The following is a 25119-nucleotide window of genomic DNA, read 5'->3' as shown; positions in this document are numbered from 1 at the left end:
GGATATCTGTGAACTTATCACCTGTCAATTTACAGACCTGAGTGCCAAAATTCACATGAAGGGCAGTGGCTGAAAATAGCCAGATGTTCTTTTGTTTCTTTCTGTCAAGGGACTGTTTGTGCCGAACGCCTACAAGTCCTGCTCAGTCCTATAACCGTCTCTCCCCTTCTCTGTCCATCAGAATGGACTCTCGCCGCAGGCCTTTCTGTGTTAGGCATTGTTGTGTGAAACATGTTATATGTGGACACTATCCCCATTGTGCTATTACAAATACAATATATTCTCTGTCAGTGCGCTGGGTATGACGGAGTAAACCCAGGTGAGAGGGGAAAGCTTTGGCTACAGCTCTGATAGAATCTCTGGGTCTCTGGCGGCACAGTTCAACCACAAAACAATACATTGAAAGGTCAGAACCTTAGGAATGGAGAACCTACAGGCATCAAGGCGCTAGTAGCAATGATGTTCTAAAGGACAGGGATATCCCAACATATTTGCATAAAGATCCTGAGGACAACAGGCTAATGGGATTTTAAAGTGTATGGTTACAAACTTGACATTTGGGACAAAATCAGTTTCCCTTACAATTTTTCAACTTCATATTCATCATCTCCAGCACCACCCCAACATCAACATACTGTATGTGAAGATGTTGCATTTCTATTTCTAAAGATAGAAGATAAGTGTTTCCAATTACATCATCAACCAATTAGTTAGAAATTAGTAGGCAATTCCTACTCATAACCTTCATCTTTTAACCTATCTCCTAAATGTAACACTAAACCCTAGTCTAGCTAACGTTAGCAAGCTAGCTAATGTTAGTGTCAGCCACCTAGCTACCTAGCTAACATATTGTACGTTTAGGAAATTCGTAACATATCATACAAATTGTAATTCGTAACATATCATACAAAATGGCTGGACATCCACAAAATAATGCATCCGAGTGTCTCGGATTTACAGGTATTTATGTAAATGAGGGATACAAAGTACAGGGTATATTGAACGCAAGTGCTTCCACACAGGTGTGGTTCCTGAGTTAATTAAGCAGTTAACATCGCATCATGCTTAGGGTCATGTATAAAAATGGCCAGTTGCCCATTATTTTGGCTACCATGGCTAGAAGAAGAGATCTCAGTGACTTTGAAAGAGGGGTTTCAAAGGAGCATAGGGGGTTTAAAGGGTGCGTGCGTCTCTCAGTCACGGAATCTCAACCCAATTGAGCACTACTTCTGGGAGATTCTAGAGTGGCACCTAAAACAGTGTTTTTCACCACCATCAACAAAACACCTTGTGGAAGAATTAAACATTTTAATTAAATTAAATTAAATTTAATTAAACTAAACTAAAATTAAACTTTAATTTAATTAAACATTTAATAAAAAATATAGTACAAACCACCAAGAGACAACAACATAGCATAGCACCAACACATGACACACAACATGACAACAACATGGTAGCAACACAACATGGTAGCAACACAACATGGCAGCAGCACATGATGGTAGCAGCACAAAACATGGTACAAACATTATTGGGCACAGACAACAGCACAAAGGGCAAGAAGGTAGAGGCAACAATACATCACGTGAAGCAGCCACACCTGTCAGTAAGAGTGTCCATGATTGAGTCTTTGAATGAAGAGATTGAGATAAAACTGTTCAGTTTGAATGTTTGTTGAAGCTCGTTCCAGTCACTAGCTGCAGCAAACTGAAAAGAGGAGCAACCCAGGGATGTGTGTGCTTTGGGGACCTTTAACAGAATGTGACTGGCAAGTGTTGTATGGGGAGGATGGTATTTCTACAGTATGGTTGTTTGCAGCGTTCAGCCTTTTTTGGGGGGATTTGTGACACACTAATTGAGGTAGAAGTCTGTTCTGAAGAGACAGATGTCTAGGCCTTGGATTGGATCAATAACTTGGCACTATATGACATTGTATATCTTTGGCTCTCTATTGCATTGGAGCATTCATGATTTAGACTTCATGCAGTTTTATCATGAATGGTTAGATGTAGTTTCTTGCATTTCTTTTGCCCCTTGAGTCTTGCATGATTTTAAGTGTGTTAAGTATAGATCCATATTGATTACAAAAGGTGTCGGTGGTGTGGCGGTGGTTTCCAAATCTGTGAATGTCACCACTTTGCAATTATGTACAGTGGGATGTGGTTGTGAAAGGAGACTCCTCAGTGCGTAAGCAGACCTGACACCAACCCAAACACAGTGAGACTGATACTATTCGACTTGGCTTCGCCTCCTGCCAGTGTCACTGGAGTGTGTCCATAAATGAGATACGTGACATCTAAGACCAATATGAGGATTTATACGATAACAACATGGCAGAGTTCAGCTGTCCAGTCTTGATTTCTTTAGAAAATTTGAAAATGTCACATTTTGCCAGCTGATCACATACAGTGGGGTCTGGAATTATTGGATCCCTCAATAAAGATGACCAAAACCTACTTTAAAATAAAAAAAATACAAATACTTGAAACAAATGAAAAATGTTATTATTTTATACTAATACAATTGCTTAGAGGAGGAGATTTTGCTCAATAAGTAATAAAAAGGTGCCCTGTTTTTTGCAATACTCCAGCACCCACCCCTTATGAAGATAACAACCTTAAGGCTTTTTCTAAAATGTTTTACGATATTGGAGAACACATTGAGAGGGACCTTAGACCATTCTTCCATACATAATCTTTCCATATCCTTGATATCCTTCGTATGCGCTTTTGGACTATCCTCTTCAATTCAAACCGCATGTTTTCAATAGGGTTCAAGTCCGCAGACTGAGATGGCAATTGCAAAATGTTGATTTTGCAGCCTGGTATCATAGACAAGACATAACATAGTTAATGTAAATCCAGGGACACTCAAATTAGTATGATATGTTACGTTTGGTAAGGTTAATTAAGACAGAAGTTTACTCAAGGCAAAAACACAAGTAGGGTGGCTGGTCAGGGTGGATGAGTAGGCGTATAACGCAAACATCTAGCAACCCAAAGCTTGTTCAAATATCACCACGGATAACTTTAGCATTTTAGCTAATTAGCAACTACTTACAACTTTTAGTCTACTTTGCAACCACTTAGCAAGCTAGCTAACCCTAACCTTAACCCTAACCATAACCCTTTAACGAAACGTCTAACCCTAGGAGATGAAGGATATCACGGATCTGGAAAGATTTTGTAAGGAGGAATGGTCTAATATCCCTCTCAATTTGTTCTCCAATCTCATAACACATTTTAGAAAAAGGCTCAGTGTCATTACTTGTTAAACAAAATCACTTTCTCTGATGAAAACTGTATTAGCATAAAATAATATTTTTGGAGGGCATACAATAAACTTCAGTATTTGTATTATCTATTTTGTATAGTATTTCTTGCTCATCTTTATCAAGAGATCCAATAATTGCGGACCCCACTGTACAGTCGTGTCCAAAAGTTTTAAGAATGACACAAATATACATTTTCACAAAGTCTGCTGCCTCAGTTTGGGTTGTATGATGGCAATTTGCATACACTCCAGAATGTTATGAAGAGTGATCCGATGAATTGCAATTAATTGCAAAGTCCCTCTTGCCATGCAAATGAACCGAATCCCCCCAAAAAATTGCATTGCATTTCAGCCCTGCCACAAAAGGACCAGCTGACATCATGTCAGTGATTCTCTCGTTAACACAGGTGTGAGTGTTGATGAAGACAAGGCTGGAGATCACTCTGTCATGCTGATTGAGTTTGAATAACAGACTGGAAGCTTCAAAAGGAGGGTGGTGCTTGGAATCATTGTTCTTCCTCTGTCAACCATGGTTACCTGCAAGAAAACACGTGCCGTCATCATTGCTTTGCACAAAAAGGGTTTCACATGCAAGGATATTGCGGCCAGTAAGATTGCACCTAAATCAACCATTTATCGGATCATCAAAAACTTTAAGGAGAGCGGTTCAATTGTTGTGAAGAAAGCTTCAGGGCGCCCAAGAAAGCACAGCAAGCATCAGGACCGTCTCCTAAAGTTGATTCAGCTGCGGGATCAGGGCACCACAAGTACAGTGCTTGCTCAGGAATGGCAGCAGGCAGGTGTGCGTGCATCTGCACAGTGAGGCGAATACTTTTGGAGGATGGCCTGCTGTCAAGAAGGACAGCAAAGAAGCCACTCCTCTCCAGGAAAAACATCAGGGACAGACTGATATTCTGCAAAAGGTACAGGGATTGGACTGCTGAGGACTGGGGTAAAGTCATTTTCTCTGATGAATCCCCTTTCCGATTGTTTGGGGCATCTGGAAAAAAGCTTGTCCGGGGAAGACAAGGTGAGCGCTACCATCAGTCCTGTGTCATGCCAACAGTAAAGCATCCTGAGACCATTCATGTGTTGCTTCTCAGCCAAGGGAGTGGGTTCACTCACAATTTTGCCTAAGAACACAGCCATGAATAAAGAATGGTATCAACACATCCTCCGAGAGCAACTTCTCCCAACCATCCAGGAACAGCATATTGGAGCACCTTGCCATAAGGCAAAAGTGATAACTAAGTGGCCCGGGGAACAAAACATCGATATTTTAGGTCCATGGCCAGGAAACTCCCCAGTCCTTAATCCCATTGAGAACTTGTGGTCAATCCTCAAGAGGCGGGTGGACAAACTAAAACCCACAAATTCTGACAAACTCCAAGCATTGATTATGCAAGAATGGGCTGCCATCAGTCAGGATGTGGCCCAGAAGTTAATTGACAGCATGCCAGGGCGGATTGCAGAGGTATTGAAAAAGAAGGGTCAACACTGCAAATATTGACTCTTTGCATCAACTTCATGTAATTGTCAATAAAAGCCTTTGACACTTATGAAATGCTTGTAATTATACTTCATTATTCCATAGTAACATCTGACAAAAATATCTAAAGACACTGAAGCAGCAAACTTTGTGGAAATTAACATTTGTGTCATTCTCAAAACTTTTAACTTAAGTCGTATGTGCTTCCCACTTGTAGGTGCTGTTTATTTGTCTATCTATTCCCTCCTACTCTTCTTATCCTATACACTATAAACTACACATGGATGAATCACACTCAAAACACTGAGTGAAATTTGGGAAGAGCCAGGACTAAAACAACTGCTTCCACAGTTTACTTTTAGCTACAGAGATAATGTGAATTGGGTAAAATGGGGGGTGGATCAGTTCAATCATAGGGAGATCTCTCCTCACTTCCCGTGTGATCAGAGTGAAATGCTGATCATGGGAGGACTGATGGTGGCACACACACAAAGTGGGAAAGATTGTCATAGCTATAATAAAGGGATCATGACATCCCCCCTTTCCTCAAGGAGAGAGTGTCATATGAAGGCCAACAGTAAGAGAAAATTCAAAATAATTGTTTTATTATTATTTTTTACATTGTAGAATAATAAAGAAGAAAACAAAACTAAAATAACACATATGGAATCATGTAGTAACCAAAAAAGTGTTAAATCAAAAAATATTTTATATTTGAGATTCTTCAAAGTCGCAACCCTTTGCCTTGATGACAGCTTTACACACTCTTGGCATTCTCTCAACCAGCTTCATGAGGAATGCTTTTCCAACAGTCTTGAAGGAGTTCCCACATATGCTGATCACTTGTTGGCTGCTTTTCCTTCACTCTGCGATCCGACTCATCCCAAACCATCTCAATTGGTTTGAGGTCGGGTGATTGTAGAGACCAGGTCAACTTCCTGGTCAAATAGCCCTTACACAGCCTGGAGGTGTGTTTTGGGTCATTGCCCTGTTGAAGTAATCCAAGGTGGTGTAGCAGTGCAGATGTGTTTTGTTCGTCCTCTCGTGTACTTTTGTATTTTTTCGTCTTTTTTTGTATATATTTAAATTGTATTTTCAATCTCTTCTCCATTTTAGTTCAATTATACCTTCCTGTAACCTGTCTCACCCAATGTGATACGGAACCGCTATTATTTTTTAATTGTTAAACCTTATAGCAAGAACCACCTAGCCATCAGAAGCTAACCAGCTAATTAGCTACAAGCTATTTAGTCATTGTTAGCCACTGCTAGCGGCCTTTACCTTCTGCACAGGTACCAGCCCTTTTTTTAGCTTGGATAATTCTCGCCAGCCTACCAGTAATGGACTGTCTCTCCACTACAACGCTGGATTCCTGACGTAATCCCTGGACCATTCTCCTGATTTTCACAGCTAGCTAGCACCCACCGAGTTACCCAGTACCGAAACTATCCCTGAGGCCCACCTCCCGGCCTACTCAGTTGTTCACCCGGACTCCACCCAAACACGGCTAGAATCCACTACTCCACCGGATCCGTAAGCTCTGGACCTTGGCACCCGATCACCGCTGCTACCGAGTGGCTATAGTGGCTAACGCCCCTGCCCCGAAGCTAGCACCGGTTAACCGTGAGCCAGGTGCATCTCCCAGATAGAAAATTAAATCACTAAATTACTACAACTACAATACCTTAGTCAACACTGCGCACCACCACGACAGGTCTGCCGACAAATACTCCATCCGCTGTGCTTTCAAGCGGCCTCCGTTGGAGCAGACGCTTCTACTAGCCCCGGGCTACTAACTTTACATGCCGTGCCGCCCGCGTGCTAGCATTGTAACGACTACACCGCGGCTTCCCTGTTCCATCTATTGCTGCCCCCTGGACCCTATGATCACTTGGCTACATAGCTGATGCCGGCTGGACTGTCCGTTAATCACGGTACTCCATTCTGTTTATTTTTTAATTTTTTTTTCATCTGTCGGCCCCAGCCACGAACTCAGGCTCTGTGTGTAGTTAACCGACCAGTCATCGCCATTTTACCTTTTGTTGTTTTAGTTAGCTCTCCAAATCAACACCTGTGATTACTTTATGCCTCGCTGTATGTCTCTCTCATATGTCAATATGTATATGTATACTGTATACTGTTGTTTAGGTTAGTTATCATTGTTTTAGTTTACAATGGAGCCCCTAGTTCCACTCATTATACCTCCTTTATCCCACCTCCCACACATGCGGTGACCCATTATAACCAGCTTATCCAGAGATACAACCTCTCTTATCATCACTCAGTGCCTGGGCTTACCTCCGCTGTACCCGCACCCCACCATACCCTGTCTGCACATTATGCCCTGAATCTATTCTACCCCGCCCAGAAATCTGCTCCTTTTATTCTTTGTCCCCAACGCTCTAGGCGACCAGTTTTGATAGCCTTTAGCCGTACCCTCATCCTATTCCTCCACTATTCCGTGGGTGAGGTGGAGGTAAACTCAGGCCCTGCGTGTCCCCAGGCACCCTCAATTGTTGAATTCTGTGAAAAGTAAAAACCTTGGTTTCATGCATGTCAACATCAGAAGCCTCCTCCCTAAGTTTGTTTTACTCACTGCTTTAGCACACTCCGCCAACCCTGATGTCCTTGCCGTGTCTGAATCCTGGCTTAGGAAGGCCACCTACAATTCTGAGATTTCCATACCCAGCTACAACATTTTCCGTCAAGATAGAACTGCCAAAGGGGGAGGAGTTGCAATCTACTGCAGAGATAGCCTGCAAAGTTCTGTCATACTTTCCAGGTCTATACTCAAACATTTTGAACTTGTTATTAAAAATGTTTACCTCTCCAGAAATAAGTCTCTCACTGTTGCTGCCTGCTATTGACCCCCCTCCGCTCCCAGCTGTGCCCTGGACACCATTTGTGAATTGATCGCCCCCCATCTAGCTTCAGAGTTTGTTCTGTTAGGTGACCTACACTGGGATATGCTTAACACCCCGGCCATCCTACAATCTAAGCTAGAGGCCCTCAATCTCACACAAATCATCAAGGAACCCACCAGGTACAACTCTAAATCCGTAAACATGGGCACCCTCATAGACATTATTCTGACGAACTTACCCTCCAAATACACCTCCTCTGTTTTCAATCAGGATCTCAGCGATCACTTCCTCATTGCCTGTATCCACTAAGGGTCCACGGTCAAACGACCACCACTCATCACTGTCAAACGCTCCCTAATACACTTCTGCGAGCAGGCTTTTCTAATCGACCTGGCCCGGGTATCCTGGAAGGATATTGACCTCATCCCGTCAGTCGAGGATGCCTGGTCGTTCTTTAAAAGCAATTTCCTCACCATCTTAGATAAGCATGCCCCGTTAAAAAAATGCAGAACTAAGAACAGATATAGGCCTTGGTTCACTCCAGACCTGACTGCCCTCGACCAGCACAAAAACATCCTGTGGCAGACTGCAATCGCAACGAATAGTCCCCACGATATGCAACTTTTCAGGGAAGTCAGGAACCAATACACGCAGTCAGTCAGGAAAGCAAAGGCTAGCTTTTTCAAGCAGAAATTCACATCCTGTAGCTCTAACTCCAAAAAGTTTTGGGACACTGTAAAGTCCATGGAGAACAAGAGCACCTCCTCCCAGCTGCCCACTGCACTGAGGCTAGGTATCACGGTCACCACTGAAAAATCCATGATAATCAAACATTTCAATAAGCATTTCTCAACGGCTGGCCATGCCTTCCTCCTGGCTACTCCAACCCTGGCCAACAGCTCCACCTCCCCCGCAGCTACTTGCCCAAGCCTCCCCAGCTTCTCCTTCACCCAAATCCAGACAGCAGATGTTCTGAAAGAGCTGCAAAACCTGGACCCATACAAATCAGCTGGACAATCTGGACCCTCTCTTTTTAAAACTATCTGCCACCATTGTTGCAACATCTACTACCAGCCTGTTCAACCTCTCTTTCGTATCGTCCAAGATCCCTAAAGATTGGAAAGCTGCCGCGGTCTAACCCTCAACCCAAACTGTTACAGACCTATATCCATCCTGCCCTGCCTATCTAAAGTCTTCGAATGCCAAGATAATAAACAGATCACTGACCATTTCGAATCCCACCGTACCGTCTCCGCTGTGCAATCCGTCTTCCGAGCCGGTCATGGGTGCACCTCAGCCACGCTCAAGGTACTAAACGATATCATAACCGCCATCGATAAAAGACAGTACTGTGCAGCTGTCCTCATCTACCTGGTCAAGGCTTTCAACTCTGTCAATCACCGTATTCTTATCGGCAGACTCAATAGCCTTGGTTTTTCTAATGACTGCCTCACCTGGTTCACCAACTACTTTGCAGACAGAGTTCAGTGTGTCAAATCGGAGGGCATGTTTTCCGGACCTCTGGCAGTCTCTATTGGGGTACCGCAGGGTTCAATTCTTGGGCCGACTCTTTTCTCTGTACATATCAATGATGTTGCTCTTGCTGCTGGTGATTCCCTGATCCACCTCTACGAAGACGACACCATTCTGTATGCTGTACTTCTGGCCCTTCCTTGGACCCCGCACCCGCCCACCCGACTAGCTTCACCACCCTGGATGGTTCCGACCTACAATATGTGGACAACTATAAATGCCTAGGTGTCTGGCTAGACTATAAACTCTCCTTCCAGACTATTAACCTGTTAGAGCTCTAGGGGCGCTATTTCATTTTTGGATAAAAAACGTTCCCGTTTTAAGCGCGATATTTTGTCACGAAAAGATGCTCGACTATGCATATTCTTGACAGTTTTGGAAAGAAAACACTCTGAAGTTTCAGAATCTGCAAAGATTTTGTCTGTAAGTGCCCCAGAACTCATTCTACAGGCGAAACCAAGATGATGCATCACCCAGGAATTAGCAGAATTTCTGAAGCTCTGTTTTCCATTCTCTCCTTATATGGCTGTGATTGCGCAACGAATGAGCCTACACTTTCTGTCGTTCGCCCAAGGTCTTAGCAGCATTGTGACGTATTTGTAGGCATATCATTGGAAGATTGACCATAAGAGACTACATTTTCCAAGTGTCCGCCTGGTGTCCTGCGTCGAATTCGGTGCGCAATTGCCAGCTGCTTCTACTTTACCATTTGATTCAGGGGAGAAAGCATGTGTCCAAGAACGATGTATCAATGAAGAGATATGTGAAAAACACCTTGATGATTGATTCTAAACAACGTTTGCCATGTTTTCAGTCGATATTATGGAGTTAATTTGGAAAAAAGTTTGCGTTTTGAGGACTGAATTTATGGATTTTTTTTGGTAGCCAAATGTGATGTATAAAACGGAGCTATTTCTAATACACAAGGAATCTTTTTGGAAAAACTGAGCATCTGCTATCTAACTGAGAGTATCCTCATTGAAAACATCAGAAGTTCTTCAAAGGTAAATGATTTTATTTGAAGGCTTTTATGTTTTTGTTAATGTTGCGTGCTGGATGCTAACGCTAATGCTAACGCTAAATGCTAACGCGAAATGCTAACTCTAGCTAGCTACTTTTACACAAATTATTGTTTTCCTATGGTTGAGAAGCATATTTTGAAAATCTGAGATGACAGTGTTGTTTACAAAAGGCTAAGCTTGAGAGATGGCGTATTTATTTCATTTCATTTGCGATTTTTATAAATAGTTAACGTTGTGTTATGCTAATGAGCTTGCTGATAGATTTACACAATCCTGGATACAGGGGTTTTTTCATAGCTAAACGTGACGCAGAAAACGGAGCGATTTGTCCTAAACAAATAATCTTTCAGGAAAAACTGAACATTTGCTATCTGAGAGTCTCCTCATTGAAAACATCTGAAGTTCTTCAAAGGTAAATTATTTTTTTGAATGCTTTTCTGTTTTTTTGTGTAAATGTTGCCAGCTGAATGCTAATGCTAAATGCTACGTTAGCCATCAATACTGTTACACAAATGCTTGTTTTGCAATGGTTGAGAAGCATATTTTGAAAATCTGAGATGACAGTGTTGTTAACAAAAGGCTAAGCTTGAGAGCTAGCATATTTATTTCATTTCATTTGCGATTTTCATGAATAGTTAACGTTGCGTTATGGTAATGAGCTTGAGTCTGTATTCACGAACCCGGATCCGGGATGGGGAGATCAGAAAGGTTAAACATCTCCAATCCAAAATCAAATCTAGAATCGGCTTTCTACTTCGCAAAACAAAGCCTCCTTCACTCACGCTGCGAAAATTACCCTAGTAAAACTGACTATCCTACCGATCCTCGACTTCGGCGAAGTCATCTACAAAATAGCTTCCAATACTCTACTCAGCAAACTGGATGCAGTCTATCACAGTGCCATCCATTTTGTTACCAAATCACCTTATTCCACCCACCACTGCGACCTGTATGCTCTAGTCGGCTGGCCCTCGCTACATGTTCGTCACCAGACCCACTGGCTCCAGGTCATCTATAAGTCTATGCTAGGTAAAGCTCCACCTTATCATAGTTCACTGGTCACGATAACAACACCCACTGGTAGCACACCTTCCAGCAGGTATATCTCACTGATCATCCCCAAAGCCAACACCTCATTTGGCCGCCTTTCCTTTCAGTTCTCTGCTGCCAGTGACTGGAACGAATTGCAAAAATTGCTGAAGTTGGAGACTTTTATTTCCCTCACCAACTTTAAACATCAACTATCTGAGCAGCTAACCGATCGCTGCAGCTGTACATTTTTATTTTATTTATTTTACCTTTATTTAACCAGGCAAGTCAGTTAAGAACAAATTCTTATTTTCAATGACGGCCTGGGAACAGTGGGTTAACTGCCTGTTCAGGGGCAGAACGACAGATTTGTACCTTGTCAGCTCGGGGGTTTGAACTCGCAACCTTCCGGTTACTAGTCCAACGCTCTAACCACTAGGCTACCCTGCCGCCCCTAGTCCATCTGTAAATAGCCCACCCAATCTACATACCTCATCCCCATACTGTTTTTATTTTATTTACTTTTCTGCTCTTTTGCACACCAGTATCTCTACTTGCACATCATCATCTGCTCATTTATCACTCCAGTGTTATTCTGCTAAATTGTGATTATTCGCTCCTATGGCCTATTTATTGCCTACCTCCTCATGCCTTTTGCACACACTGTATATAGACTTTCTTTTTTCTACTGTGTCATTGACTTGTTTATTGTGTTATTGGCTTGTTTATTGTTTACTCCATGTGTAACTCTGTGTTGTCGTCTGTGTCACACTGCTTTGCTTTATCTTGGCCAGGTCGCAGCTGCAAATGGGAACTTGTTCTCAACTAGCCCTTCTGGTTAAACAAAGGTGAAAAAAAACAACAACAAAAAAACAAACACAAATGATAGTCCCACTAAGCGCAAACCTGGTGGGATGGCGTATCACTGCAGAATGCTGTGGTAGCCATGCTGGTTAAGTGTGCCTTGAATTCTAAATAAATCACTAACAACGACACCAGCAAAGCACCCCAGCAGAATCACACCTCCTCCTCTGTGCTTTATGGTGTCATCAGCAAAGAACTCCCATGCCATCACACCTCCTCCTCCATGCTTCACGATGGGTATCACACATGCGGAGATAATCCGTTCAACTACTCTGCGTCTCACAAAGACTGGTTGGAAACAAAAATCTCACATTTCTTCATCATACCAAAGGACAGATTTTCACCGTTCTAATGTCCATTGCTCTTGTTTCTTGGTCAAAACAAGTCTCTTCTTATTATTAGTGTCCTTTAGTAGTGGTGTCTTTGCAGCAATTCAACCATGATAGCCTGATTCACGCAGTCTCCTCTGAACAGTTGATGTTGAGATGTGTCTGTTACTTGAACTCTGTGAAGCATTTATTTGGGCTGCAATCTGAAGTGCTGGTAACTCTAATGAACATATCCTCTGCAGCAGTGGTAACTATGGGTCTTCTTTTCCTGTGGCGGTCCCCATGAGAGCCAGTTTCATCATTGAGTTTGATGTTTTTTTTCGACTGCACTTGAAAAAACTTTCAAAGTTCTTGCCATTTTCCGGATTGACTGACCTTCATTTCTCAAAGTAATGATGGACTGTTGATTCTCTTTGCTTATTTGCGCTGTTCTTGACATAATATGGACTCGGTATTTTACCAAATAGGTCTATATTCTGTATACCACCCCTTCCTTGTCACAACACAACTGATTGGTTCAAACGCATTATGAAGGAAAAATATTCCACAAATTAACTTTTAACAAGGCACACCTGTTAATTGAAATATATTCCAGGTGACAACCTCATGAAGCTGGTTGAGAGAATGTCAAGCGTTTGCAAAGCTGTCATCAAGGCAAAGGGTGGCTACTTTGAAGAATCTCAAATATAAAACATATCTTGATTTGTTTAACACTTTTTTGGTTACTACAGGATTCCACATGTGTTATTTCATAGTTTTGATGTCTTCACTATTATTTTATAATGTAGAAAATGCAAAAAAATTAAGAAAAACCCTGGAATGAGTGGGTGGGTCCAAACTTTTGACTGGTACTATATATATATATATATATATACACTGCTCAAAAAAATAAAGGGAACACTTAAACAACACAACGTAACTCCAAGTCAATCACACTTCTGTGAAATCAAACTGTCCACTTAGGAAGCAACACTGATTGACAATACATTTCACATGCTGTTGTGCAAATGGAATAGACAACAGGTGGAAATTATAGGCAATTAGCAAGACACCCCCAATAAAGGAGTGGTTCTACAGGTGGTGACTACAGACCTCTTCTCAGTTCCTATGCTTCCTGGCTGATGTTTTGGTCACTTTTGAATGCTGGCGGTGCTTTCACTCTAGTGGTAGCATGAGACGGAGTCTACAACCCACACAAGTGGCTCAGGTAGTGCAGCTCATCCAGGATGGAACATCAATGCGAGCTGTGGCAAGAAGGTTTGCTGTGTCTGTCAGCGTAGTGTCCAGAGCATGGAGGCGCTACCAGGAGACAGGCCAGTACATCAGGAGATGTGGAGGAGGCCGTAGGAGGGCAACAACCCAGCAGCAGGACCGCTACCTCCGCCTTTGTGCAAGGAGGAGCAGGAGGAGCACTGCCAGAGCCCTGCAAAATGACCTCCAGCAGGCCACAAATGTGCATATGTCTGCTCAAACGGTCAGAAACAGACTCCATGAGAGTGGTATGAGGGCCCGACGTCCACAGGTGGGGGTTGTGCTTACAGCCCAACACCGTGCAGGACGTTTGGCATTTGCCAGAGAACACCAAGATTGGCAAATTCGCCACTGGCGCTGTGCTCTTCACAGATGAAAGCAGGTTCACACTGAGCACATGTGAATGACGTGACAGTCTGGAGACGCCGTGGAGAACATTCTGCTGCCTGCAACATCCTCCAGCATGACCGGTTTGGCGTTGGGTCAGTCATGATGTGGGGTGGCATTTCTTTGGGGGGGCCGCACAGCCCTCCATGTGCTCGCCAGAGGTAGCCTGACTGCCATTAGGTACCGAGATGAGATCCTCAGACCCCTTGTGAGACCATATGCTGGTGCGGTTGACCCTGGGTTCCTCCTAATGCAAGACAATGCTAGACCTCATGTGGCTGGAGTGTGTCAGCAGTTCCTGCAAGAGGAAGGCATTTATGCTATGGACTGGCCCGCCCGTTCCCCAGACCTGAATCCAATTGAGCACATCTGGGACATCATGTCTCGCTCCATCCACCATCCACCACAGACTGTCCAGGAGTTGGCGGATGCCTTAGTCCAGGTCTGGGAGGAGATCCCTCAGGAGACCATCCACCACCTCATCAGGAGCATGCCCAGGCATTGTAGGGAGGTCATACAGGCACGTGGAGGCCACACACACTACTGAGCCTCATTTTGACTTGTTTTAAGGACATTACATCAAAGTTGGATCAGCCTGTAGTGTGGTTTTCCACTTTAATTTTGAGTGTGACTCCAAATTCAGACCTCCATGGGTTGATACATTTGATTTCCATTGATCATTTTTGTGTGATTTTGTTGTCAGCACATTCAACTATGTAAAGACAAAAGTATTTAATAAAAATATTTAATTCATTCAGATCTAGGATGTGTTATTTTAGTGTTCCCTTTGTTTTTTTGAGCAGTGTATATATATATATATATATATGCAGCAGGGTTGGAGAGCCTTTCTACACACACAATATATTGATGAATCAAAAACACAGTGATTTGATTAAAATACAGGTGCTCTCATCTTATCTACCAACATAGACAGGGCTCTAACTCCTCTAGCTCCACAATGAAATAGGGTGCAGGCCAGGCAGCAGGCTGTTAGCCAGCCTGCCAGCATAGTGGAGTCTGCCACTTGCACAGTCAGTGTAGTCAGCTCAGCTATCCCCATTGAGACCGTGTCTGTGCCTCGACCTAGGTTGGGCAAAACTAAACATGGCGGTGTTCGCCTTAGCAATCTCACTAGGATAAAGACCTCCTCCATTCCTGTTATTATTGAAAGAGATCATGATACCTCACATCTCAAAATAGGGCTACTTAATGTTAGATCCCTTACTTCAAAGGCAATTATAGTCAATGAACTAATCACTGATCATAATCTTGATCTGATTGGCATGACTGAAACATGGTTTAAGCCTGATGAATTTACTGTGTTAAATGAGGCCTCACCTCCTGGCTACACTAGTGACCATATCCCCTATGCATCCCGCAAAGGCGGAGGTGTTGCTAACATTTTCGATAGCAAATTTCAATTTACAAAAAAAAAAGACATTTTCGTCTTTTGAGCTTTTAGTCATGAAATCTATGCAGCCTACTCAATCACTTTTTATAGCTACTGTTTACAGGCCTCCTGGGCCATATACAGCGTTCCTCATTGAGTTCCCTGAATTCCTATCGGAACTTGTAGTCATAGCAGATAATATTCTAATCTTTGGTGACTTTAATATTCACATTGAAAAGTCCACAGACCCACTCCAAAAGGCTTTCGGAGCCATCATCGACTCAGTGGGTTTTGTCCAACATGTCTCTGGACCCACTCACTGTCACAGTCATACTCTGGACCTAGTTTTGTCCCATGGAATAAATGTTGTGGATCTTAATGTTTTTCCTCATAATCCTGGACTATCGCACCACCATTTTATTACGTTTGCAATTGCAACAAATAATCTGCTCAGACCCTAACCAAGGAACATCAAAAGTCGTGCTATAAATTCACAGACAACAAAAAGATTCCTTGATGTCCTTCCAGATTCCCTCTGTCCTCCCAAGGACGCCAGAGGACAAAAATCAGTTAACCACCTAACTGAGGAACTCAATTTAACCTTGCGCAATACCCTAGATGCAGTTGCACCTCTAAAAACTAAAAACATTTCTCATAAGAAACTAGCTCCCTGGTACACAGAAAATACCCGAGCTCTGAAGCAAGCTTCCAGAAAATTGGAACGGAAATGGCGCCACACCAAACTGGAAGTCTTCCGACTAGCTTGGAAAGACAGTACCGTGCAGTACCGAAGAGCCCTTACTGCTGCTCGATCATCCTATTTTTCTAACTTAATTGAGGAAAATAAGAACAATCCTAAATTCCTTTTTGATACTGTCGCAAAGCTAACTAAAAAGCAGCATTCCCCAAGAGAGGATGGCTTTCACTTCAGCAGTGATAATTTCATTAACTTCTTTGAGGAAAATATCATGATTATTAGAAAGCAAATTACGGAGTCCTCTTTAAATCTGCGTATTCCTTCAAAGCTCAGTTGTCCTGTCGGCCTCCTAAACCTTAGTGCTGCTTTTGATACCATCGATCACCATATTATTTTGGAGAGATTGTAAACCCAAATTGGTCTACACAGACAAGTTCTGGCCTGGTCTAGATCTTATCTGTCGGAAAGATATCAGTTTGTCTCTGTGAATGGTTTGTCCTCTGACAAATCAACTGTAAATTTCGGTGTTCCTCAAGGTTCCGTTTTCACTATATATTTTACATAGTGGGGATGTAATTCGAAAACATAATGTTAACTTTCACTGCTATGCAGATGACACACAGCTGTACATTTCAATGAAACATGGTGAAGTCCCAAAATTGCCCTCGCTAGATGCCTGTGTTTCAGACATAAGGAAGTGGATGGCTGCAAATGTTCTACTTTTAAACTCGGACAAAACAGAGATGCTTGTTCTAGGTCCCAAGAAACAAAGAGATATTCTGTTGAATCTGACAATTAACCTTAATGGTTGTACAGTCGTCTCAAATAAAACTGTGAAGGACCTCGGCTTACTTTGGACCCTGATCTCTCTTTTGACGAACATATCAAGACTGTTTCAAGGACAGCTTTTTGCCATCTACGTAACATTGCAAAAATCAGAAACTTTCTGTCCAAAACTGATGCAGAAAAATTAATCCATGCTTTTGTTACTTCTAGGTTAGAGTACTGCAATGCTCTACTTTCCTTCTACCCGGATAAAGCACTAAATAAACTTCAGTTAGTGCTAAATATGGCTGCTAGAATCCTGACTAGAACCAAAAACAATTATCATATTACTCCAGTGCTAGCCTCCCTACACTGGCTTCCTGTCAAGGCAAGGGCTGATTTTAAGGTTTTACTGCTAACCTACAAAGCATTACATGGGCTTGCTCCTACCAATCTCTCTCATTTGGTCCTGCCGTACATACCTACACGTACGCTACGGTCACAAGACGCAGGCCTCCTAATTGTCCCTAGAATTTCTAAGCAAACAGCTGGAGGCAGGGCTTTCTCCTATAGAGCTCCATTTTTATGGAATGGTCTGCTTACCCATGTGAGAGACGCAAACTTGGTCTCAACCTTTACTGTAAGTCTTTACTGAAGACTCTTCTCTTCAGTGGGTCATATGATTGAGTGTAGTCTGGCCCAGGAGTGTGAAGGTGAACGGAAAGGCTCTGGAGCAACGAACCGCCCTTGCTGTCTCTGCCTGGCCGGTTCCCCTCTTTCCACTGGGATTCTCTGCCTCTAACCCTATTACAGGGGCTGAGTCACTGGCTTACTGGGGCTCTTTCATACCGTCCCTGGGAGGGGTGCGTCACCTGAGTGGGTTGAGTCACTGATGTGGTCTTCCTGTCTGGGTTGGCGCCCCCCCCCCCCCCCCCCCCCCCCCCCATCTTTGTGGGCTATACTCGGTCTTGTCTCAGGATGGTAGGTTGGTGGTTGAAGATATCCCTCTAGTGGTGTGGGGGCTGTGCTTTGGCAAAGTGGGTGGGGTTATATCCTTCCTGTTTGGCCCTGTACGGGGGTGTCATCGGATGGGGCCACAGTGTCTCCTGACCCCTCCTGTCTCAGCCTCCAGTATTTATGCTGCAGTAGTTTATGTGTCGGGGGGCTAGGGTCAGTTTGTTATATCTGGAGTACTTATCCTGTCCTATTCGGTGTCCTGTGTGAATTTAAGTGTGCTCTCTCTAATTCTCTCTTTCTCTCTTTCTTCCTCTCTCTCGGAGGACCTGAGCCCTTGGACCATGCCTCAGGACTACCTGACATGATGACTCCTTGCTGTCCCCAGTCCACCTTGCCATGCTGCTGCTCCATTTTCAACTGTTCTGCCTTATTATTATTTGACCATGCTGGTCATTTATGAACATTTGAACATCTTGGCCATGTTCTGTTATAATCTCCACCCGGCACAGCCAGAAGAGGACTGGCCACCGCACATAGCCTGGTTCCTCTCTAGGTTTCTTCCTAGGTTGCTTGCTGTTTGGGGTTTTAGGCTGGGTTTCTGTACAGCACTTTGAGTTATCAGCTGATGTACAAAGGGCTATATAAATACATTAGATTTGATTTGACTTTGATTAATAATTTTTAAAATCTCTCTGTGTTTCATAATTTTCCTTCAATTCGCAAGTGATTCCATGAATCTATATCTCAATGGATAAAACGCGAGGGTAACAACACCCCTCTGTGTATCCTATGCTGCCCTCCCAAGCAAAAAGGCAGTAACTGCTCATTTGGTTGAAAATGAGTTAATGTAATTTTTTGTTACATTAAATGTATGCTTAATCATGTGGACAAGTATCCTGCCTCTATTGTGTTTTGGAGAAAATGGGGGTTGTCTTAGCAGTAACTGCAAAACGTTACTGTGAAACCAAGTGAACTTACTGCCTTTTAGCTTGGTTTCAACCTGCCCTTGGCTGCAGTTACTGCGTTGTAATTTGGTTTCATATAATTCTATTCTGATAGTGATGCAATCAAACCTGTATGACACTGACTGATAGCTACACACACATACATTGCTAATCTAGGGATACAACACCATGGCACAGCATTCCTAGGGGAAAATGATGGTTGAACTTGCTCTGAAATGCTGACATCCAGACACTGGTAAGAACTAGCTAGCTAAGTAGATCTGAGATCAATATTAATTAGTTAGCTAGCAAGCTAAGCTATCTAACTAGCTAACGAGCATAGACTAACAATGCTACCTGCTCTCATAAGAGGAGATCTGCAATTGATACTAACTTCAATCTATTAGCCATATAATGAATTATATTCTGAAATTTCATCTGATGGTTTCTTTGAATCAGTACACCATACACACAATTTCTAGCCAGTGACAGCCACCTAGCTAAAACTGACGCGCCCCTACCAAAACGTCAAAACCTACCTAGCTAGCAGAAATGTGAAGCAATAGATTTGTGCTACATGTTCCCATAAGAGACGATCAGCAGTTTATACTAGCTTCAATCTATTATACCTAGAATTAATATAATCCCTATAGTTGTATTCTGACATTCAATGGGTTATTTGAATCCGTAACGTTACACCATACACACAATCTCTAGCCAGCTGATGGTCAGTTGGACTTGCACCCCATACTGAATTGTCAAAAGCCACACACACTCGTAATCCGGATGAGCACACACTCAGCACTGCTAGCTCATTAATAATATTTCTACTCACATGTTCAGGGTTTCTGGTTTTCTTTTATATTCCAGTATTGCGTGACCGTCCCGGTCAAGAAAGTTAAAATCCCAAATTGTATCCATCACCTTTGTTGATGGCATATGTAATGTAGGAAAGTAGGAAAGTCATACGTTTCCTAAGTCTGAATTGGGCCCATATCGAATTGTGTTAGTTTGACAATGCAACCTAACTCTATCAGTTGAATGCATTCAGTTGTACAACCTACTAGGTATCCCCCTTTCTTTTTCCCATTATCCCAAACCTTAACCCTTAACTTAACCATTCAGAATGAGTCCCTAAACTGAATGTTTTAACCCCATCCAAAACCTTAACCCTTAACTTAACCATTCAGAATGAGTCCCTAAACTGAATGTTTTAACCCCATCCAAAACCTTAACCCTTAACTTAACCATTCAGAATGAGTCCCTAAACTGAATGTTTTAACCCCATCCAAAACCTTAGCCCTTAATGTTCTAAGTAACCTCGAAATGTTATGTGTGGAGAAATGGAATGATACTGAACAGGAGGAGTCAATCCAGGGTGTAAAAAACACTTCGAAATTTTACTTTGGAGAAATGTGGATAAATGTTTAATTCGGCATTGTGACTGAGAGCTTGTTGCAAGGGTTATATACAACGTTTGGGAAAGTTGTTTTACAGACTGCGGATAGATAGTGAGTGAATTTCCTTTCTCATTCTCCACACAGAGCACAGCATTTGAAACCATGGGAAACCAAAGCAAAGTAAACCAAAGTAACTGCAGATTGTGCTATGAATACCTATGTTTCACTTTTCCTGTTGAATTTGATATTTTAGATTCTGCAATCGATTTCTGTTTTCATTATCCCTTTTTACATCAACTACCATATTATTAGCATAAATGGAATAAACAGACGTTTAACTTTTGCTATGGAAATAATCTACAAGTCAAAATACATCTATTTGCTTCTTCAACTCAATAGTATTTGAATAGACTAACAACAGACAGAAATGTACCACAACAACAGGAGTTTTCTTTGTTTCCTGGATTGAAAAGAAATATGTTGAACCAATATGTTGAACCTGAAAAGCACACTTGAACAGAACATAAAACTTATTTAGTTGGTATGGGGATTAAAAAGTGCTTAGACCCTGAAAAGATCTTGGCTTGGTTGTTTTGTGTGTTCTGTCAGATGAGAGATTACGGCCTGTGAATGATTGAGCCAGGGAAGAGTCTGTGCAGGTGGAGACCCACAAAGAAGCAGTGCTACCGGTAGTACCCAGGGCTCCAGGCTGACTCACACATGTATGCTCCTCCGTGGGTTATCGTGCCAGTAGACAATAACCACAACCCACATGGACAATACAAGCGGCACACAGGAAAACAGGAGAACACCTCAAAAACAAACATGGCACTCTGGTTCCTCTCCCAGCCATGCGCTGGTGCTTTGACAGAGCCTCTCTTGTCCAGGACAGGCAGAGACAATGCACAGACAATTAGCTGCAGCTCCAGAGCCAGCGCCATGGAGAGGGCCTCTCCCCATAAGCCCACTGATTAAATGGCTGTAATGTGCTCGTGTTTTGTACCATGTTTGGCTTTTTCTGAAGCCTTTGTGTCAGGGAAACACTGATGTTCCATTGGCAGCCTCTGAAACACTGTTAAGTGTCACTGTGCTAGAGGGAACCAGGGAGGCCTGGATGGGAGGCTTTGTAGAGCTGTTTGTTTGGGAGGGACAGAGTTAGTTCAATGTGTCCAGACAAGGGCTCTCTGCCTGGCTCTGTTGATCTGTTTGTTCTCGCTTTGGATGGAACAAAACTAACTGCAGGGCATACTTTTAGAGTTCTATCATGACTTTGGTTCGGATTGTTGATTCAGGGGAGGCTCTCTCCCACCACAAAACATGGCCCTTAGGCCAAACAGAGGACATGAAAACTTGTGTGTGTCCTGAATGTCCTGAGCCTTGTTCATCACTAGAGACAACATACTTTCTTCATCCTCTGCCACCTGCCTCTCCTGTCCTCTCTGTCAATGTTTACCCTGCTCCTGTTCAACACTAAACTTCATCAAAATACTGTTTTATTGAGGGTCCAGGAGCTACTGCCCCTCCCAGGGGTCCATGAATAATGTTTTATCACTCTGTAGAACAGTAGAGCCCAACCAGAGCCTGTTCAGGGGATAAGCAGGACAAACAGGAGAACTGTCTGATTGCTCTGGCTGAGCTACAATGATGACACACTCTTTAATTTCTGTGTGAATGGGATGTGGGCTTGCTTTGGTTTTGGACAGAAAAGAGAAAGTACATAGCTTTTATTTTGAAACAATTGGAAGAGGAACTTGATTGAATAACATCAGTCTAATAAGGATAGGAGATGCATTGAGTAGGCCTGCATGAGTAATGATCAAACTGACATCTGCTGTATCATTTACCATGACTTGTTACCATAGACTGGTGCATGTTAAACCATTTTATTTTCAAGTTTCAATTTCAAGTTTTAATTAATCGTATGTACGGGATACACATGGTATACACCGTCCAACGAAGTGCTTACTTGCAGGTTACTTCTCGATAATGCAACACCATTAATGTCACGTTCTGACCTTAGGTCTGCTATTATATCTTTGTTTTAGTATGGTCAGGGCGTGAGTTGGGTGGGCAGTCTATGTTTGTTTTTCTATGTTGGTTTTTGAGTTCGGCTTAGTAGGTTCTCAATCAGAGGCAGCTGTCAATTGTTGTCCCTGATTGAGAATCATACTTAGGCAGCCTGTTTTCCCACTATGGGTTGTGGGTAGAAATGTTCTGTTTAGTGTGTTTTGCACCTGATGGAGCTGTTTTGGTTGTTCTTTTGTTGCTTGTTTGATAGTGTTCAGATTTCTATTAAAAATAATGAATACTTACCACGCTGCACCTTGGTCCTCTCTTTCTCCCGACAACAGCCGTTACAATTAAGAAAAATAAAAGATACAAACAGTAGGATATGATAAGCACTTTAAGTATATATAGTAAGGCACAATATATAGTCCAATATTTACTTGTGTTTTGGGGAAAATGGGGATTGATGACCAAGTTTTTAAATTGTGCAGTATTTAGCAATAAAAATACGAGTCTGGTATCAGCAGTTGTGATGTGTTTGTGTAGCATGAATGTACTGTATGTGTGTGTGTATATCTGTATGTGTGTGTGTATATCTGTGTGTGTGCGTGAATGAGTGCAGGTGGTCAGTCCAGTTCAAGTAATCAGCAGTCTGATGGCTTGTAGATAGAAACTGCCTGTGAGCCTTTTGGTATCAGACCTCACGCTCCGATAAGGGGGTGAACAGCTTGTGGCTGGGGTGTGTGGGGTCCTTGATAATGCTGTGGGTCTTCTTCGGGCACTGTTTCGAGTAGATGCCCTCGATGGGTGGGAGCACGGTCCCAGTGATGTACTGGGCCGTCTTTACCAGGATGACCTTATGGTTCTGGACTGAACAATTCCTGTACCAGGCCGTGATGCAACTGGTCAGGACACTTGATGGTGCAGTGGTAGTATTTGGAGAGAACCTGGGGTGGCATGCCAAATTTCTTCAACGGCCTTAGGAAGTAGAGACGCTATTGCGCCACTCTCCTTCCAGACTCACATTAAGCATCTCCAATCCAAAATTAAATCTAGAATTGGCTTCCTATTTAGCAACAAAGCCTCCTTCAGTTATGCTGTCAAACATAGCCTCGAAAAACTGACTATCCTACTGATCCTTGACTTCGACGATGTCATTTACAAAATAGCCTCCAACACTCTACTCAGAAATTTGGATGTAGTCTATCACAGTGCCATCAGTTTTGTCACCAAAGCCCCATTGCCTCTCCATAATGTCAATATGCCTTGTCTATTGCTGTTTTAGTTAGTGATTACTGTCTTATTTCACTGTAGAGGCCCTAGCCCTGCCCAATATGCCTTAGATAGCCCTTTTGTTCCACCCCCCACACATTCGGTGATCTCACCTGGCTTAACTGGTGCCTCTAGAGACAAAACCTCTCTCATCATCACTCAATGCCTAGGTTTACCCCCACTGTACTCACATCCTACCATACCCTTGTCTGTACGTTATGCCTTGAATCTATTCTTCCGCGCCCAGAAATCTGCTCATTTTACTCTCTGTTCCGAACGCACTAGACGACCAGTTCTTATAGCCTTTAGCCGTATCCTACTCTTATCCTACTCTTCCTCTGTTCCTCTGGTGATGTAGAGGTTAATCCAGGCCCTGCAGCGCCTAGCTCCACTCCCACTCCTGAAGGGTGCTCTCATTTGTTGACGTCTGTAGCCGTAAAAGCCTTGGTTTCATGCATGTTAAGATCAGAAGCCTTGTCCCAAATTTTGTTTTATTCACTGCTTTAGCACACTCTGCCAACCCTGATGTCCTAGCCGTGTCTGAATCATGGCTTAGGAAGGCCACCAAAAATCCTGAAATTTCCATCCCTAACTACAACATCTTCCAACTGCCAAAGAGGGTGGAGTTGTAATCTACTGCAGAGATTTCTTGCAGAGTTCTGTCATACTATCCAGGTCTGTGCCCAAACAATTCGAGCTTCTATTTTTAAAAATCTACCTTTCCAGAAACAAGTCTCTCAACGTTGCCGCTTGTTATAGACCCCCCTCAGCCCCCAGCTGTGACCTGGACACCATATGTGAATTGATTGCCCCCCATCTATCTTCAGAGTTCGTACTGTTAGGTGACCTAAACTGGAATATGCTTAACACCCCGGCCGTCCTACAATCTAAGCTAGATGCCCTCAATCTCACACACATTATTAAGGAATCTACCAGGTACAACCCTAAATAAGTAACCATGGGCACCCTGTAAGATATCATCCTGACCAACTTGCCCTCTAAATACACCTCTGCTCATTGCCTGCATGCATGATGGATCCGCTGTTGAACGTCCACCCCTCATCACTGTCAAACACTCCCTTAAACACTTCTGTGAGAAGGCCTTTGTAATCAACCTGGCCCGTGTATCCTAGAAGGATATTGACCTCATCCCGTCAGTACAGGATACCTGGTTGCTCTTTAAAAGTGCTTTCCTCGCCATGTTAAATAATCATGCCCCATTCAAAAAAATTAAGAAGTAAGAACAGATATAGCCCTTGGTTTACCCCAGACTTGACTGCCCTTGACTAGCACAAAAACATCCTGTGGCGTTCTGCATTAGCATCGAATAGCCCCCACAATATGCAACTTTTCAGGGAAGTTAGGAACCGATATACTCAGTCAGTTCGGAAATCTAAAGCTAGCTTAAAACTAATTCTAAAAGGTTTTAGTACACGGTAAAGTACATGGAGAATAAAAGCACCTCCTCCCAGCTGCCCACTGCACTGAGGCTAGGAAACACTGTCACCACCGATAAATCGACGATAATTCATAATTTCAATAAGCATTTTTCTACGGTTGGCCATACTTTCCACCTGGCTATCCCTACCCGGCCAACAGCTCAGCACCACCTGCAGCAACTTGCCCAAGCCCCCCCCCCCCCC

At 43.0% G+C, this 25119-nt stretch overlaps 1 long non-coding RNA gene across 1 annotated transcript in view; it reads left to right on the top strand.

The window, feature by feature from the left end:
- The first annotated feature begins 9853 nt into the window (after nucleotides 1-9853).
- LOC149979106 (uncharacterized) overlaps nucleotides 9854-25119 on the top strand; it is a 203828-nt gene continuing 188562 nt past the window's right edge. The window contains exons 1-2 of the long non-coding RNA XR_016484946.1: nucleotides 9854-10166; nucleotides 10535-10596. This is a non-coding gene — a long non-coding RNA (uncharacterized LOC149979106). The remainder of the gene's footprint in view (nucleotides 10167-10534; nucleotides 10597-25119) is intronic.

Source organism: Oncorhynchus mykiss, chromosome 12 (genome assembly GCF_057628025.1).
Source record: "Oncorhynchus mykiss isolate SJ-2025 chromosome 12, ASM5762802v1, whole genome shotgun sequence".
In the NCBI taxonomy this organism is placed as follows: domain Eukaryota; kingdom Metazoa; phylum Chordata; class Actinopteri; order Salmoniformes; family Salmonidae; genus Oncorhynchus; species Oncorhynchus mykiss.
Note: the sequence above shows the minus strand (reverse complement) of the source record. Positions and strands in the feature narration are given on the sequence as shown.